General features: G+C 44.7%; 1 protein-coding gene across 1 annotated transcript in view; it reads left to right on the top strand.

The window, feature by feature from the left end:
- PSMD1 (proteasome 26S subunit, non-ATPase 1) overlaps positions 1 to 17,059 on the top strand; it is a 294,517-nt gene that overhangs the window by 251,737 nt on the left and 25,721 nt on the right. The gene's annotated exons all lie outside the window — the stretch shown is intronic.

Below are 17,059 nucleotides of genomic sequence, written 5' to 3'. Positions count from 1 at the left end.
GGGAAGGTCATCTGCGTAATTAAGGATTGTCACATTAGGAGGAGGTTCTGAAATGTCATGGAGAAAGAGTTTAAAAAGTACTGGGGAAAGGATGGCTCCCTGAGGTACACCGTTTGGAAGGTTTGTAGCTCACCTGGAACATAGTTCTGGGGAGCTTATGAGATGGCGCGTCGTCCGTCCGTCCATGAACATTTGCAACTTATTCTCTGAAACTACACACACGGTTTCATTGAAACGTCAACGCAACCTTGTTCACCCAGTATATACCAAAGTTTGTTCATGGCATGAAAAAAAAATCAGGCCCAAAGGTGGTTCATCGGGCATTGCCCCCAAAATAGGTGATCGCTTTCTTCTCAAACTACATATGTGATTGGGCTACAACCGTCATCACCTGTGATGTACCAAAGTTGTTCATGGCATTAAAAAAATAAAAATCAGTGTCTCTGCAGGTCTACTGGGGGGTTGCCCCCCCAAAATAGGTATTTGCTTTCTTCTCAGAAACTACACACACAATTCCAATGAAAGCTGACCATAAGCTTCATCACTCATGATGTACTGAAGTTTGTTTATGACATTAAAAATATCGGGATTTAAGGGGCACAACGCATGTGCGATCGGGACAAAATTACTGCTAAACTGCAGATTTGTTTTCCGATTCATGTTCAAAAATGTAACATTCAACTGAAATTAAGTTGTTTCTCCATCATAAACTGATGTTTGTGGACGGACAGACAGACAGACGTGAACCTATTGCTTAACCCTGCTTTTCGCTTTGTGTACAGGGGGGGATATGAGCTGCATTAAGGTGGTGAGATAAGTTGTGCAGTAGAGAGTTCTGAAAGAATGTTGGTGGTGAGCTGGAGGAAGATGGTTAATGCGGGAAAGAATGAGGTGCTCAAGTAATTTAGTCGTACAACGGAGTAATACTATGGGGTGATAATATGCTGGGTCTTTAAGATTCCATTTAAATTTAAGAATGGAAACGATTTTGGTCTGTTTCCATATGCCCGGGATAATATTTTTCAGGTCAGGTCAGGTATGGGAGCATGCACCGGAGCAGCGCGTCGCTGCATCCACTTTCCACCGGTACTCCAGAGACCTCCGTCTGGCCATCCCCCAGGGAGATGCCTGGCCCATCTCCATCTCCTTGAGATGCTCATCAATCTGCTGCAACCACGAGGAACGTGGTCGGCCCGTTGTCCTCCTCCATTCTTGAGGCTCCCTCACTGAGAGAATCTGGTGAGCAGGATTAACGTCAGGAAAACGAGCCCCATGTCCATCGAGCGGCAGCTGATGCTCATGGACTATACAAGTAACAAACCTCATTTGAGTCTCTCTCAGCAACCATTCGTTGGACACAAAGCTCAACCAGCGATAGCCAAGGATTCTCCGAAGAGACCTGGTACTGAAGGAGTTAAGTCTCCATCTCAGATCCCGAGTCAGAGTCCAAGTCTCACATCTGTAGAGCAAGATTAGAAGTACCAAGGACCTGAAAACTCGGACTTTCATCGTCCTGCTTCGGTACTGACAGCACCACACCCCATGATCGAGGGAACCCATAACGCCCCAGGCCCGACCCAGATGTCTATTGACCTCTGGCTCACAGCCAGCAGAGACATGAATATCACTGCCAAGGTAAGTGAATCTCTCAGTGACCTCAACATCCTCACCACAAACAGGTACAGACAAGATAGCACCATCCAAGATGTCATTGAAAGCCTGGATCTTAGTTTTGACCCAGGAAACCCGTAATCCCAGCGGCTTCGACCTCGATTCATTCAGCACCTCGAGGGCCCCCAAAAGGATATCTGGAGTCTCCGCAAAGATAACTGCATCATCTGTGAAATCAAGGTCAGAGATCTTGACATTCCCAAACGATGCACCGTAGCTTGATCTCTTTGACATCCTCCCCAGAATCCAGTCTATACAAGTGGTGGAAAATGTGGGGGGGGGGGGGGCAGTACACACTCCTGACAAACTCCATTAACAACTGGAAATAAGTTAGAGATGGTACCATCACACCTCGCAGCACTCTGAGTACCAGAGTTTCGTTCAGAATCGGATAATATTGTGAAGCCATGAATAGTTGAATATGTTTGTTCGTACTTGCAGGCCACATTTACCAAAATGTTTTAAGTGTACAGTATGTTGGATATGAAATCTGAGCCTGTTGCGGATGAGTTTTTAATTTTTCTTACGGTGTCTGATATTTATTCTATTGTTGTAAAAGGAGGAACTTCATCACTGTTTATGTTAATGTTGTGTGTTTGTTACCTCCACCACCGAAGGTGAAGGGGGTTATGTTTTCACCCCTTTCTGTCTGTTTTTATTTTTTTTGTCTGTTTGTCTGTGGACAGGATATCTCAAAAAGTTGTTGACGGATCCGGATAAAATGTTGTGGACAGGTTGGGTGTGTGACGAGGATGAACTGATTAGATTTTGGTGAAATCCGGATGCGGATCCGACTACTAGAGTTTTTTTTAAGTGATTCATCACCATTGAGAGATAGGGCTAAACCGATATAGAGCACAATATCTCAAAAAGTTATGGACAGATTCAGATGAAACTTGTTGGATAGGTTGGGTGTGTGGCAAGGACGAATTGATTCGATTTTGATGAAGATCCAAATCCGGATCTGTTTGCGAGAATTGTTTAACTTTTTTAAGTGATTCTTCACCATTGAGAGACGGGACTAAACCGATACATTGCATGATATTTGAAGCATGTATTGAATGGGCCCCGATATGTTCTCGTGGATCAGGCATTACGTGGCGGAGGTATGCGCTCTACCGAGTTCCCTTCCAGTTTGGTTGTGCATTTGTTGTCTGTGTAAGTTGGTCTTTAGGTTCCATGTGAGTAGCATTTCATGAGGTGGTCGGTTTGTTTGTTCTTTGTTCGTGGGAATGGTGTTGGCTGTATGCATTTGTGCTTCATGTGTTGGGGTTGGGGTAGTCGCGCTAGATGTATGAATGTTTTGAATTTTACAAAGTCGTTTGGATTTTCTTTTGAGGTTTAAAAATTCGACGTATTGTTGCTTTTGTACGAAGTACATTTTTATGAAGTGTATCTTGTGCGGATGAGGTTCTTGGTTTTATTTATTATTTATTTATTTATTTAAAAAATTGGGGGGGTGGGGTGGGATGGGAAGTTGTGGTTGAAATGTTTTCGGTAAACAAATGCTTGACAGCTGCATCAAGAGTGTGAAGTTCGAAGACCCTAACATTGGATAACATTGTCTTGAGTAAATTGAGTTCAGTCGGATTTCCGGCAATTTGTTTTGAACATTAGAAGCTGCAGGTACGAACACGTTTTTGTTGTAATTTTGGGTTTATAACACCTTCGTCGTCATGCTTTTCTGAAAAGAGCAGTTGTGTTGTTCCATGCAAAGCAAAAAGCTTATTATTCGCCTCCACAACCTGTTCATTTCTCCTCATAAATATCTTCACACAGCGACGGAGTGCACGGTGGGAGAATTGCACGTAATAATTATTTACCCCAAAGCACACTTGTGTTTCGTGGTGGTGTTTCATTGCCCTGGAAGTTTTCATGCAGAATTGCATTTTAACACACTGAGCGCAACAATTTACTGGCATTTCTGTAAGGCATGAATGACTGTGTAAATTTGTCCCCCTACCCCTTTCTATCGAAAACTTTTAAGAGCTCATCGCTCGTGACTTTAAACTTTCGTAAATAAAAACTTTTAAGAGCTTTTAAGAGAACACGGCATCGCTCGTGTTCCATTCATCAATGTAATGGTGTACTCTGAAGTGCTGCCGAAGCAGTATCTTGGTTTAAGGTTTATGCTTGGTGGTTTCATGTAGCCTCTCTCATATGGGGAGGGGGGGGCTGATCCTTCATGTGTTTCAGGAGGGGGGGGGGCTTTTCCTTCATGTGCACGAGTTGTCTCAGTGATTTGTGGTTGTTCTTCACGGCTGGTATCGCACCACAAATTTGGCTGAGATGCGTCGACGCATTCGTAGTTCCGAAGAAACCAGAACAGCACGATTTATTGACGTTCATCAATGATCTCGACTCCGACATTGATTTCATGCAGGAGGACTGTAAAGATGACAAGTTAGCCTTTCTAGACTGAAGTACAAGTTAAAGAATGTGGCTCCATGTATCGAAAATTAACCCACACAAACCAATACTCAAGTTTGATTCTTAACATCCATTAATACACAAGCTTTCAGTGATTCAGACCCTTGCCCTTCGAGCAATTTCTATTGTTTGGGATCCAAAGGAACGTTGCTCAGGAGAAAGAAAATATCAGACAAGTGCTCCGAAAGTGTGGTTACCCCAGATGGGTTTTACTGAAAGCTGAGTGGCTTAAACTAGCTCCACTGACAGTCCATCGTTCAAGTCAGCCAAGAAAACGAGAACTTTGGTCACCATGCCATATGTTGCAAGCATAACTGACATGGGGAAGCGATCCTTCTCAATGTTTGGGATCTCCACCGTCTTCAAGCCCCAAAACATCCTGAGTTAACTGGTGCACGTGAAACATCAGCGTCCCCCCAAGGAGAGGTGTATGCACAAGACGTGTGATCAGGTAGACTGCAACGATTATTACATTGGGAACACACAACAGTCCCTGAAAGGCACGGATGGATCAGCATCGTAGGGAGAGCCCTGCACAGCATACAAGGCGAGTGGCCAATGCAACTCAGGCCATTTCCGGCTGAAGGCAATTGGGTAATCGGCACAACACCACATTTCGAGCAGGTTTATCTCCAGCATCTGGTCCAACGTCTTATCACGAGGATGAAATTTTGAGGCTGAGCTGAGATTCAAACCCAGGCTAGACAACTTAAAGGTGAGTGTGCACACCTCGATGCTCTTCTGCCAGCCCTGTGTTCCAATAGCATCAGGAAACTCATTGACCACTTGGAAAACCATACGAGACAGCTGGATGCTACTAAAGGACTAAAATGTCTGCTGAGTTTCACCGACACAAAATTGTTTCTTTTCAGTTGTGCGAAAAAATATCCACCCCCCCTCACCCCTTCCCGGTACAGACCCCTCTGGTGTCTTTCATCTCAGCCAGCTCAATTAATTGCTTTCCAGTCAATTTCAACAGATGAACCCTCCGCTCGTTGCCCAAGTAGACAGACTGTCCCCTCACTTTTTACATACTATCAGTATACACGGATGTCTGTTCGCAGTAACTGTTTAGTCAAGTGTCACGAACACACAATTGGTAGCAAGCATTGGAATGTGTGGTTTGCTGGCACGTTTTAGACAGATGGCTTGTATACAGGAAATGTGACCAGCTGAAAATAATTAGCTACTCATGCTTATGAAAGGGGTAATGCTGGATCCTTCGCATGTAATTATTCGCTCTTGTCCCTGTGGTCTTGTCCCTGCGTTGGTTGAACTTTACAGTTCATCACAAGTGCCTCTTTCACATTATTATGCTTCATGAGAATTTGCTTTGGAATACTCGGTGTAGGATATTCAAGGCGTACAATGACTGCTGTGAGAGCGATGCGAAGCGTCGGTGACTTAGAGAAGGAGGTTCGAGTTCGGTAACTTTGCTGTACTTACTGTCCTATTATTACAGAGCACTGAGATTTTGAAGGTGAATTTTTGTTTGTTTTTCTTTGCCAGCTCCTGCTGAGACTTGAGCTTTCTTCGTGAAGTAAATCGACACAAAAGTAATTATACATGGGGCAGAATTGATGGATTAGTTTGTGGTTTTAAATATATATATATATATATATATATGTATATTGTATATGTACAGTATATATATATATATGTATATTGTATATGTACAGTATATATATATATATATATGTGTATTGTATATGTACAGTGTATGTATATATATATATATATATATATATATATATATATATATATATGTATATTGTATATGTACAGTATATATATATGTATATTGTATATGTACAGTATATATATATATGTATATTGTATATGTACAGTATATATATATGTATATTGTGTATGTACAGTACATATATATATATATATATATATATATATATATATATATATATATATGTATATTGTATATGTACAGTATATATATATATATATATATGTATATTGTATATGTACAGTATATATATATATGTATATTGTATATGTACAATATATATATATATGTATATTGTATATATACAGAATATATATATATATATATATATATATATATATATAAATATATATATATATATATATATATATATATATAAATATATATATATATATGTATATTGTATATGTACAGTATATATATATATATATATATATATATATATATATATGTATATTGTATATGTACAGTATATATATGTATATTGTATATGTACAGTATATATATATATATGTATATTGTACATGTACAGTATATATACAGTATATATATATGTATATTGTATATGTACAGTATATATATGTATATTGTATATGTACAGTGTATATATATATATATATATATATATATATTGTATATGTACAGTGTATGTATATATATATATATATATATATATATATATATATGTATATTGTATATGTACAATATATATATATATATATGTATATTGTATATGTACAATATATATATATATATGTATATTGTATATGTACAATATATATATATATATGTATATTGTATATGTACAATATATATATATATATATATGTATATTGTATATGTACAATATATATATATATATATATATGTATATTGTATATGTACAATATATATATATATATATGTATATTGTATATGTACAATATATATATATATATGTATATTGTATATGTACAGTATATATATGTATATTGTATATGTACAGTATATATATATATATGTATATTGAATATATATATATATATGTATATTGTATATGTACAGTATATATATATATGTATATTGTATATGTACAGTATATATATATGTATATTGTATATGTACAGTATATATATATATATGTATATTGTATATATATATATATATGTATATATACATAAATAATATATACAGTATATATATATATATGTATATATACATAAACTTCCAGTAGGTGTGTGATCCAATGACTCTGAGCCTATACCACTGCCTGTGTGCACAACAAAAGTGCGCACAACTCAGAATTGTGTGAATATCGATGTTTGTAAACGACCACATGCACTGCCCGGACCCCAAGACCTCTTAAATGAGGCATCATTCCACGGTTGGCCTATTCAGTTGGTTGCCCTTGGGTTGGCGTTTTTCCCTTTATCGTCTGAACCTGTGGATCATGATGCTTGGAAACCCAGTTTCAAATCCCATATAGCAAACATGCACAAGTCCTGTATATGTCGATTGTCAACGAATATTTGTGTAATTCACATAAAAGTGCACTGACGTGTACGGTCACGCATGTGATTTATGTACAAAGCTCTATCGCCTTACATCAATATAAAATATGTATTTTTTTTATAGATTTATTACGAAGAGATGGTGTGAAAAATGGGAACAATTTTATTATTATTATTATTATTATTATTATTATTAATTTTGCATTTGTAAGAAGCAGATTGTCCCAAAGCGTAAAATGCTGAATCTGCAAACTACATGTGTGTTTTTTTTGTTGTTAGTTGTTTGATAACATTTTGATAACATTAGTTGTTTTGACTTTTAATCAAACAACCTCTGGATACAAACTGAGTTTTCCTTTGTGCAGCGGTGTTCCACATATTATGTATGCATGAGAGGGAACAGTGGGGGTGGTCTCGAGGAGAATATGAAAAGAGAGGCCAGGTGAGATAAAGACAAGGTAGTAATATTTGGCGGAGTGCTTGGGGGCGGGGAGGGGGGCAATGCTGGGGAAAGTATGACGGCCATATTGATACAAAAATTCGGCCATTATTCTTGAACATGATTGTGTATTATATAATAATCTTGGTTATCGATGGAGGAGAGTGGGTCGTATTAACACACACACACACACACACACACACACACACACACACACACACACACACACACACACACACACACACACACACACACACACACACACACCTGTCGCAATCTCGATACAGCCTGATGGACATGAAACATAGATCTAATAACCTGAAGTCCTCAATTCCTCCATGGATAACTTTATTTAATAGCTCAAAGATCCTCGTGTCAACTTCCCAGTATGAAACTTTGATGAAAGAAGACTAATATAGTCATTGGAACTGGTATCGCACCGTTTCATTTGTATAATAATGATTCATACTCCGATTATAATTATTATTATTGATGCAAAATTGAGGCTCATGAAATAGCGAGGTGACACGATAAAAAGGCAACACATTGGAATGTGTCCAGGTCTTGTTGGACCATGGTCAAGCTGAGCAATTTCAGGCCAAGACAAACTGAGCTGCCAGACCACTTAATTTTATTGAGCACTGCATGTGAATGGTCACATGACCTCATTTGCATGCGAATCGGTGGTTGCTTCCTCATCTGGCAGGACTTTTCTGGTGGAGACTGAGCAACAAGGGAGGCCCACACACTGGGCTAAAGTATTTCACAGTAATAATCCAAGTAAAAAAATAAAGTTAAAAAAAATATATAAATGCGTGCACGCACACACACACACACACACACACACACACACACGCACACACCAAAAACTGTCGCAACCTCGACACGGCCTGGTGGACATAAAACGTATAGACGTAATAACCTGAAGTCCCTACTTCCTCCATGGATCCTACAGCAACAAGAAGGAACGAGAACAGTTTATGTTGTGGATTCCACTGATAGTCGTGATCTGCACCCGGACATTAACCAAAATCGAATTGGCTTGTTCTTGTCACCTACCGAAGTCACCCACCAAGTTTTGTCATAATCCGTCCATGACATTTTGAAATATCATGCGATGTATTGTTTTTGGTCCCATCCTCTCAATGGTGCAGAAGCACTGAGAAAATTTAAATACTCTCAGATACAGATCTTCACCAAAATCTAATCAATTCGTCCCTGTCACACACACAACCTTTCCACCAAGTTTTGTCCAAATCCGTCCACAGCTTTTTGAGATATCGTGATATATATCGGTTTGGCGCCATCTCTCAATGGTGAAGACTCACTAAAAAAAATTATCACATCCGGTTTCAGATCTTCACCAAAACCAAACCAATTCATCCTTGTCACGTACCCAATGTGTCCATCAAATTTCATCTGAATCCGTCCACAACTTGTTGAGATATCCTGGACACAAACAAACAAACAGGCAGATGGCGCGAAAACATAACCACCGTCCACCTTCGGTGGTGGAGGTAATTAGAGTGTACGAGGTGCAGTGGGACGCAAGAAGCACGCGGGCCACCATCTACTCCGCTTTATTGCGCGACCAGAAGCACACTCCTGCCACCCCTAGCGGGCGAGGCATGATATACGAAAACCCAATCACGTGACACAACACACTCCTCCCCTCGTAAAATGACCCGTCACACGATGAACGGACAATCACAACATGACCATCTGAAACCCATCAACACACATAATCCTCCAAGTACCGCGGCCGCACCCTGACCCGCCTCGGACGGGCAGCGCCACCAGACAGCCCAGGCTCAGACGCCTCCCGGCTCGGTCGAGGTGACACCCTCGCCGGACTCGCACTTTCCGCAACACCAGCCACCCCCGACCGCCCAGCCTGCCCGACGTCCCCGGGTAGGACGGCATCAGGCGAAGACCCCCTTGGCGTCGGCCCAACCAGCCCCGGCGACACAACGTCAGGTGCCGGCGATACTACCGGTGGGGGTCCCGCATTGTTCGGCCCGGGGAGGTGTGGGGGGGTGACGCTGAACAGCGATCATGCATTTGGTCCACGTGCCGCTTCCACACCTCCCCACCATCAGTCCGCACCATGCAATTCGCCGGCCCCAGCACCACAGAGACCACCGCCGGCACCCATTTGGAACCGTGGAAATAATCGCGTACCATTACCCGCTGCCCCACCTCGAAGCTGCGCAGCCGCGCCGGACGCGACATAGCCCCACACCCCGACCCTCCAGGTCGCAGCAAATCCAGCCTGGACCGCAAAGCCCGTCCATAGAGACGAATGGCAGGCGAATCACCCGTGACAGGATGAACTGCGTTCCTGTAATGGAGCAAAAAGACATCAACCACCGTCTGCACAGGTGCAACACCCCCCCCCCCCCTGCGCAAAGCCCGCTTCAACATCTTGACAAACGACTCAGCTTGGCCATTCGTCTCAGGATGATACGGTGCGGACCTTAGGTGTCGAATACCATTCTGGCGCATAAACTCATGAAATACACCCGCGATGAACTGCGGACCATTATCAGAGACCAGGATCTCCGGCAACCCTTTATTAGCAAAGATCGTCCGCAGTTTCTCTACTGTAATGTTTGCTGAAGTATGCTGCATTACTACAACCTCCGGCCATTTAGAGAATGCATCGATCACAATCAAAAACATTTTGCCATTAACCGGTCCCGCAAAATCTACATGGACCCTCTGCCAAGCTCGGTCTGGCACAGGCCAGAGACCCAAAGCTCGACGCGGGTTATCAGCATCTGTCTGGCACGTGGCGCAACGCTTAACCAACTGCTCAATGTCTTTGTCCAACCCTGGCCACCACAACAGGCTATGAGCAAGACTCTTGGTCTTCAAGATGCCAAGGTGACTGACATGCAGTTCATCCAAACACCGCTGCCTGAACTTCGGTGGAATCACAGTCCTCATTCCCCACATTACGCACCGTTGGACCAACGACAGCTCCGCTGCGCATGACGTGAAAGGTTGAAATGCCTGTGTCGAAGGCAGATCGCTCCAATTCCCCGTAGAAATCGTCTGGACGACACGGGCAAGCACCGGATCACGAGCCGATTCCACCGCGACCTGCCTGGCCGTGACCGGCCCGCTTTGGACCTGGCCCAGCGCGAACACATCGACCCGGTCGCTCAACTCAGACGCAGCTGGACCCTCCGCACACGGCAAGCGTGAGAGCCCGTCGCAGTTAGCATGCTTCTCGGTGCTTCGGAACTGAATATCATAATCGTAAGCACCCAGAAACAGACACCACCGCTGTATTCGCGCGGCTGCTACCACCGGCACCCCGCGTTCGGGTCTCAGGATGAATTGAAGCGGTTTGTGATCCGTCTGCAAAGTGAAATGCCGCCCCAGCAGATATTGATGAAACCTCTGCACACCCCAGACGAGGCTGAGAGCCTCACGCTCAATCTTGGCATATCCGCGCTCTGCTGTGGACAGGGTCCGGGATGCAAAACAAACAGGCCGCTCGGAACCATCGTCCATCCTGTGGGAGAGCACTGCCCCGATGCCATATGCAGAGCTGTCGCATGCCAAGAGGAGCGGACGCGCAGGCTCGTAGTGCACGAGGACCGTATCCTCTGTGAGCAGCCGCATGACGCGGTCGAACGACGCCTGGTGTGCAGGCCCCCAAGCCCAGCGCTCGTCCTTCTTGAGCAACCGCGTTAACGGCGCAAGTTGTGAGCTGAGCCCGCGCACGAACCTTTGGTAATACTGGGCCATGCCAATGAACGAGCGCAGCTGCGTCTTGTCGCGAGGCGGTGGCATGCGCTGAATCGCCTCCACCTTCCGAGGACCTTTCAACAGCCCCTCCGGCATGATGATGTGCCCGAGGTATTCCAAGCGCTGCTTGAAGAACGCGCACTTGTCCCTGTTCAAGCGCAGGCTGCACGCTTCTAGCTTTGTCAGCACTTTGGCAATGTTCGCAAGATGCTCGTCCGCCGTTTTCCCCGCAATGAGCACATCGTCCAGGTAGGTCTGAGCGGGCAGGCCAATGCAAACCTGATCCATGGCTTTCTGCCACAAAGCCGGGGCCGAAGCAATCCCAAAACAGAGTCGGGTATATCGATAGAGCCCTTGACACGTGTTGATTGTCAAAAGCTCGCTACTCCCGGGATCCATCGGCAGGTGAAAATATGCATCACGCAGGTCTAGCTTCGTGAAGTATTGACTCCCCGCCAATCGCGCATATATTTCATCGATTGACGGCAATGGATATTGCCCCACGCTGAGCCCCGGGTTAACCGTGGATTTGAAGTCCCCGCACAATCGGACGTCTCCATTCCGTTTCAGCACCGTGACAACCGGGGTGGCCCAATCCGAGCACGACACCCGTTCGATCACTCCACAGGCCTCCAGCCTATCCAGTTCACCCTTGACCTTGTCCCGCAGGGCATACGGCACCGGACGCGGTTTACAAAACCGAGGAACCACCCCCTCCTTCAAGAAGAGTTTCGCCTCCATGCCCTTGAGTTTCCCAAGGTCATCGCTAAACAACCCTTGATGTCTTTGAAGAATCTCCTCCAACTGATCCTCCCACTGGCTTGGCACGGGTTGCACAAGGTGAACTGCGGCCCAGTCTAGCCTGATGCGGGTCATCCAATCTCGGCCGAGGAGAGACGGCCCGCTCCCCCGCACGACGTACACCCGAAGCGTGGTGACCTGGCCTTGGTACCGCACAGACACGTCTGCCATCCCGACTGGCGTTATCTTCTCGCGGGTGTACGTGAACAGCGTGAGGTTTGACCTGATAAGCTTCAAGCCGTTGAGTCTACGCGCGGTCTGTTTGCCGATGAGCGACACCGCTGCTCCCGTATCGACCTGGAACGTGATCGGCGTTTCGTTCACTTCGACTTCCACCGTCATCGGGCGCGCCGTCGCCGGGCCAATTGAAAACAGGCTCAACAACGGCCGCTGGTTCCGCCCCGAGTCGCCTCGCACATCGCCGTCCATGACCTTAACGGTGGCCGTCGCCCCACGGCACACACACGCCAAATGACCCACCTTGTGACAATTCAAACACACGTTGCCTTTACACGGGCATGCACGGCGCAGGTGTCGACCTCCACATCCCAAGCATGTCCGCGGGGTCACCCCGCCGCACGCGCGGCCGCATGGCGACGTCCGACCCGCATCGAAGGTCGTGCGCGCGTCCCGGGGTGCTCGCGACCCCGCGTGGCCGGTGATGGCTCGAACATCCCCGCGAGTCTGCTCGACCGCTGTAGCCGTGCTGACCGCCGAGTCGAATGTAATGGCTTCATCCTTCAGCCGTAAAACCGCTGAAACCATCTTCGCATCTCGTAAACCAGCAATAAAACGATCTCTGAGCCGAGCTGGCCGCTCCCCTGCCGTGAACTTGCAGGCCACGGAAGAATGCTTAATCCGCGCCACGAACTCAGCGACGCGTTCCTCTGCCCCTTTCGAGAGGCGATCGAACTGGAATCGAGCGAGCTGCAATGACTTCTCCGGCGCCATGTGTGCTTTCATTTTCTCCACAATGTCCCGAAACGACAGCTCGTCATCCCGGGGCCTGTTCGGTGCCACTAAATCACCCAGCAGCCGATAATGCTCCGGCGAAAGCGAAGCGAGCAAGATCGACTTCTGCTTGCTCTCGTCGACCACATCGTTCGCGTGGAAATAGCATTCCAATTGCTCCGAAAACAATTCGAAGTCGTCCCCGTCGAAAACGGGCATAAGTCCGTATTCAACCATCCTCGTCAGCCAACTAGAGTGTACGAGGTGCAGTGGGACGCAAGAAGCACGCGGGCCACCATCTGCTCCGCTTTATTGTGCGACCAGAAGCACACTCCTGCCACCCCTCGCGGGCGAGGCATGATATACGAAAACCCAATCACGTGACACAGCACAGTAATAACCCATTACTGGTGGAAAAATTGCACACTCTCATGTGTCTTGGTTGGGAAGACACACACGTGCCATGGTCGAACCATAGAGCTCCCGGGACATCTCCACAGGGGCGATGCCTGTTTTTGCCAAGACTCCAAACAGTGTAACTGGACTGGGATGCAGCTCAGCTCTCCACTGACTACTCTCCTCCATCAACTCTATCTTCATCACCAACTCTAACTCATGCTTTGCTTTCTCTGGGCTACTTTACCAACCCTTCTCCCATGCTGATTTTGATCCAAGTCCGCTCTGGATCCACCCTCCAAAACAGAAAGTTAAATAAAAAAAATATATTTCAAAGGCAATTTCAACAAAATGACTGACAATTGTTATGGAAATCCTGTAGTACGGCATAATTTGACTTGTCTTCAGATATCTGTCTGCAACCAGAAATTGTTGAGTTCCATTTTTACATCCGCCTCTGTGGTGTCTGGTAAGTTCTATAAACCGTCATTTTTTTGTTTTTAACTCGGACGACTCGTCTCGCAATCAGTAAAAGTGAAATGTGGAAAATCTTGACACCGGGGATGTAGCTGTTTTTGGTGTTCGTTTCACCTGCTCAATTCAGTGGAGTCGGACGGACAGGATCCATGGCAGTCATTTCAAACCGGGGTTATGACCTGCTTTGAGAAGAATAGAGCTGTGGACACACGGGCTGTATTGAATGTTTCCTCATGGCTCTCCGCAGTCAAACTTGTCACTGCACTCGGTATACCGCGTGTGTTGCGTATCCTGTTCAGTGTTTCTGCCAAGCTGTCTGTCATCGAGATACGAGGTTATTTGGCGAGGGCGATCTCATCCACAAGCTGATTATTTTGGAAGTGACGTAGAATCTTGCCTGTGAGTGGAATAATGAACCGGTTTGTCGGTGTCTGAGTTTGAGACTCATTTTAAACTGCTTTTCATTTGGTCACGCTGAACATGTTGTTACTTGTGCTTTTGCAGTGAAATGAAACACCTGGACTATGTTTTTTTTTTTTTCTGTTGATTAGTTATCATTTGCAAAGCACATCCTGTACAAAAGAACACAATGTGAATGCCGGTTAAATGTGAGTTAATATATGGGCAAATGGCAAAATAACAGTGTACTTTATGAAGGGCACTCAAAAAGTACGAGGTAACGGGCCATTCGTTTGATTTTTATGTTGTCATTATAAACTTCAACGTATGCTTGTTTCTGTGCCATTAGTTTCATTATTCTGACATTGTTTGACGTTCAAGAATGCAATCAAAAAGTTTTTCAAGTCCGCTCGATCTTCGTAAAATCGATCTGATGGAATGCCAATTGAAATTATGGATGTTCGTAAAATTGAGGCTCGTGATATTAAGGTGTCATAATTTTTTTTTTTTACCTAAAGAAACTGCCAGCTCAAATAAATCCACAAATGCACGGTGACCAGTATAGTGAAGCTGTGCACGTCCATATATTCTGCGGTTCTCTCATGGGTGGCTGACTCTCGAAGCATGGATGAGACCCTTGAAGATGACCCTAGGTCAGGACAGCGAGCAGATGTGACTCGTGCATAGTTGCCCGGGTCGAGACATTAATCTTCGAGAATTGCCGCATCAAGGGCGCCGAAGCACACACAGAACTTGGAATTTCTTCTGGCAGCGTTTTCCCCGTCGTCCATGATCATAATCTACGTCTCGGTGAGATGAGTCCCACTAAACCGCAGTACCCACGATCGACAGCAATGGACGGCATCGTGTCACCAGCTCTCAAACCGTTAAATTGGAATCCATGCAGTGGATGCACAAGGGATCACCACCCTCATAGTAATTTCACACCCAACCCTCAGCTACCAACATCGCTGTGTCAATTTTCTGGGATACCAAGGGAATCCTGCAGATTGATTTATATGCCTCACAAAACTACCATCATCGCGGAATATCGCGCAACCCTTTGAGAAAAACGGTTGCAGGCCATCAAGGGCGAACGTCGAGGGATGTTGACTAAAAGTATGCCCCTTCACAGTAACTCGATTGTACACAAAGCCCCCTTTGTGCAGATCATCATTCAGGACTGTGGCTTCGAGGATATGGATGACCATCCGTACATCCTCAACCCGGCCGCCTTGATTACTGGACCTGGCCTCCTGTTATCATTTTGAGAGTTAACATCCTACCTACGTGGTCACCGATTTATTTACCGACGACGAGGAACTGACCGAAGAAACCGAGATGTAGCTGAAGGAGAAATCTCAAATTTCCTATTTTACTCGCATTTTCCAGGGCGAAGGACAAATTGAGCGAGCGCTTTGGAATGAAGAGACACTATCGTGACAAAAAGACCGCAGGTCTTGGACTACTTTGAACCGTCTCGTTTCTCGAACTTTTGGAAATGCCCGTGGAACTTTGTTTATATTGCAAATTGTGATGACCGCAAGTCCTGCATACATTTGTGCAAAAAACATTGCACTTGTGCACTCGATCTTCTCATGGCCAGACCTACTTACATATTTTGCTTGTCACTATATTTTGAAGCAAATTATTTATTCATCAGATTAATTATATTGTACCCTTTCATGAAACACTAATTTTGAACTGGATTGTAACAATCCCCATTTATAAGCATTTTACAAGGAATTAAGGCGCAGGATGAGGCCATTCGGCCCATCATGCCTGTGCCACACCAATAGCAGATTTAATCAATCCGTCGATAGCCCTTCCCTTCGTGTGCAGCCTTTTTGGCTGCTACTCTGGTACTCATTTCACCGACCTCGGAAGGATGACAGGCTGAGTCAACCTCCTGGTGTTAATTCAGCGGACAACGGGGCTTGAACTCAGGACCCTAGGACCCCAAGCCACCACCCTAACCGCTGCGCACAACACCAGGATGTTCTGTACTCAGGATATGGTGTTGATCGATATAAAAATGTGAACTACTTTTAATTGGGATACAAGAAACTCGTAATCATAATGATACTGTCGTGATTTTGTTTGTCTAATTAATTATGACCATTGTACAAGCTTTGGTTGTAAATGCATTTGATTTAGTTCATTGTTGAGTGCCTGAATGCTATAATAATAATAACAATAATAACAACAAAAATTATACGAGTTCCCTTCCAAAGAACTTCAACGTAGGAGGAGACCATTTGCCCCATAAAAGGCTGCATTATTATTACCAACTTATGGTTCTTTGTCAGTGCTCTCTCCTTTGAAATATTGAGTGCCGAGCCAGGAAACGGCATGCATCATTTTTAAAGCCTTTGGTGTAAAACGGCTGGGATTTGAACCACCGACCACCCTCCGCCCCCCCCACCCCCCCCGACCCACCCTCAGACTCATGGTGGACGCTTTAAGTGTTCCTCTGTATTAACCATGTTAAAGTTTTGTTATCTC

Source organism: Eptatretus burgeri, chromosome 7 (genome assembly GCF_056783735.1).
Source record: "Eptatretus burgeri isolate ZD-2024b chromosome 7, Ebu_testis_v1, whole genome shotgun sequence".
In the NCBI taxonomy this organism is placed as follows: domain Eukaryota; kingdom Metazoa; phylum Chordata; class Myxini; order Myxiniformes; family Myxinidae; genus Eptatretus; species Eptatretus burgeri.
The sequence above is the reverse complement of the archived record's forward strand: the minus strand, read 5'-3'. Positions and strand labels throughout refer to the sequence as shown.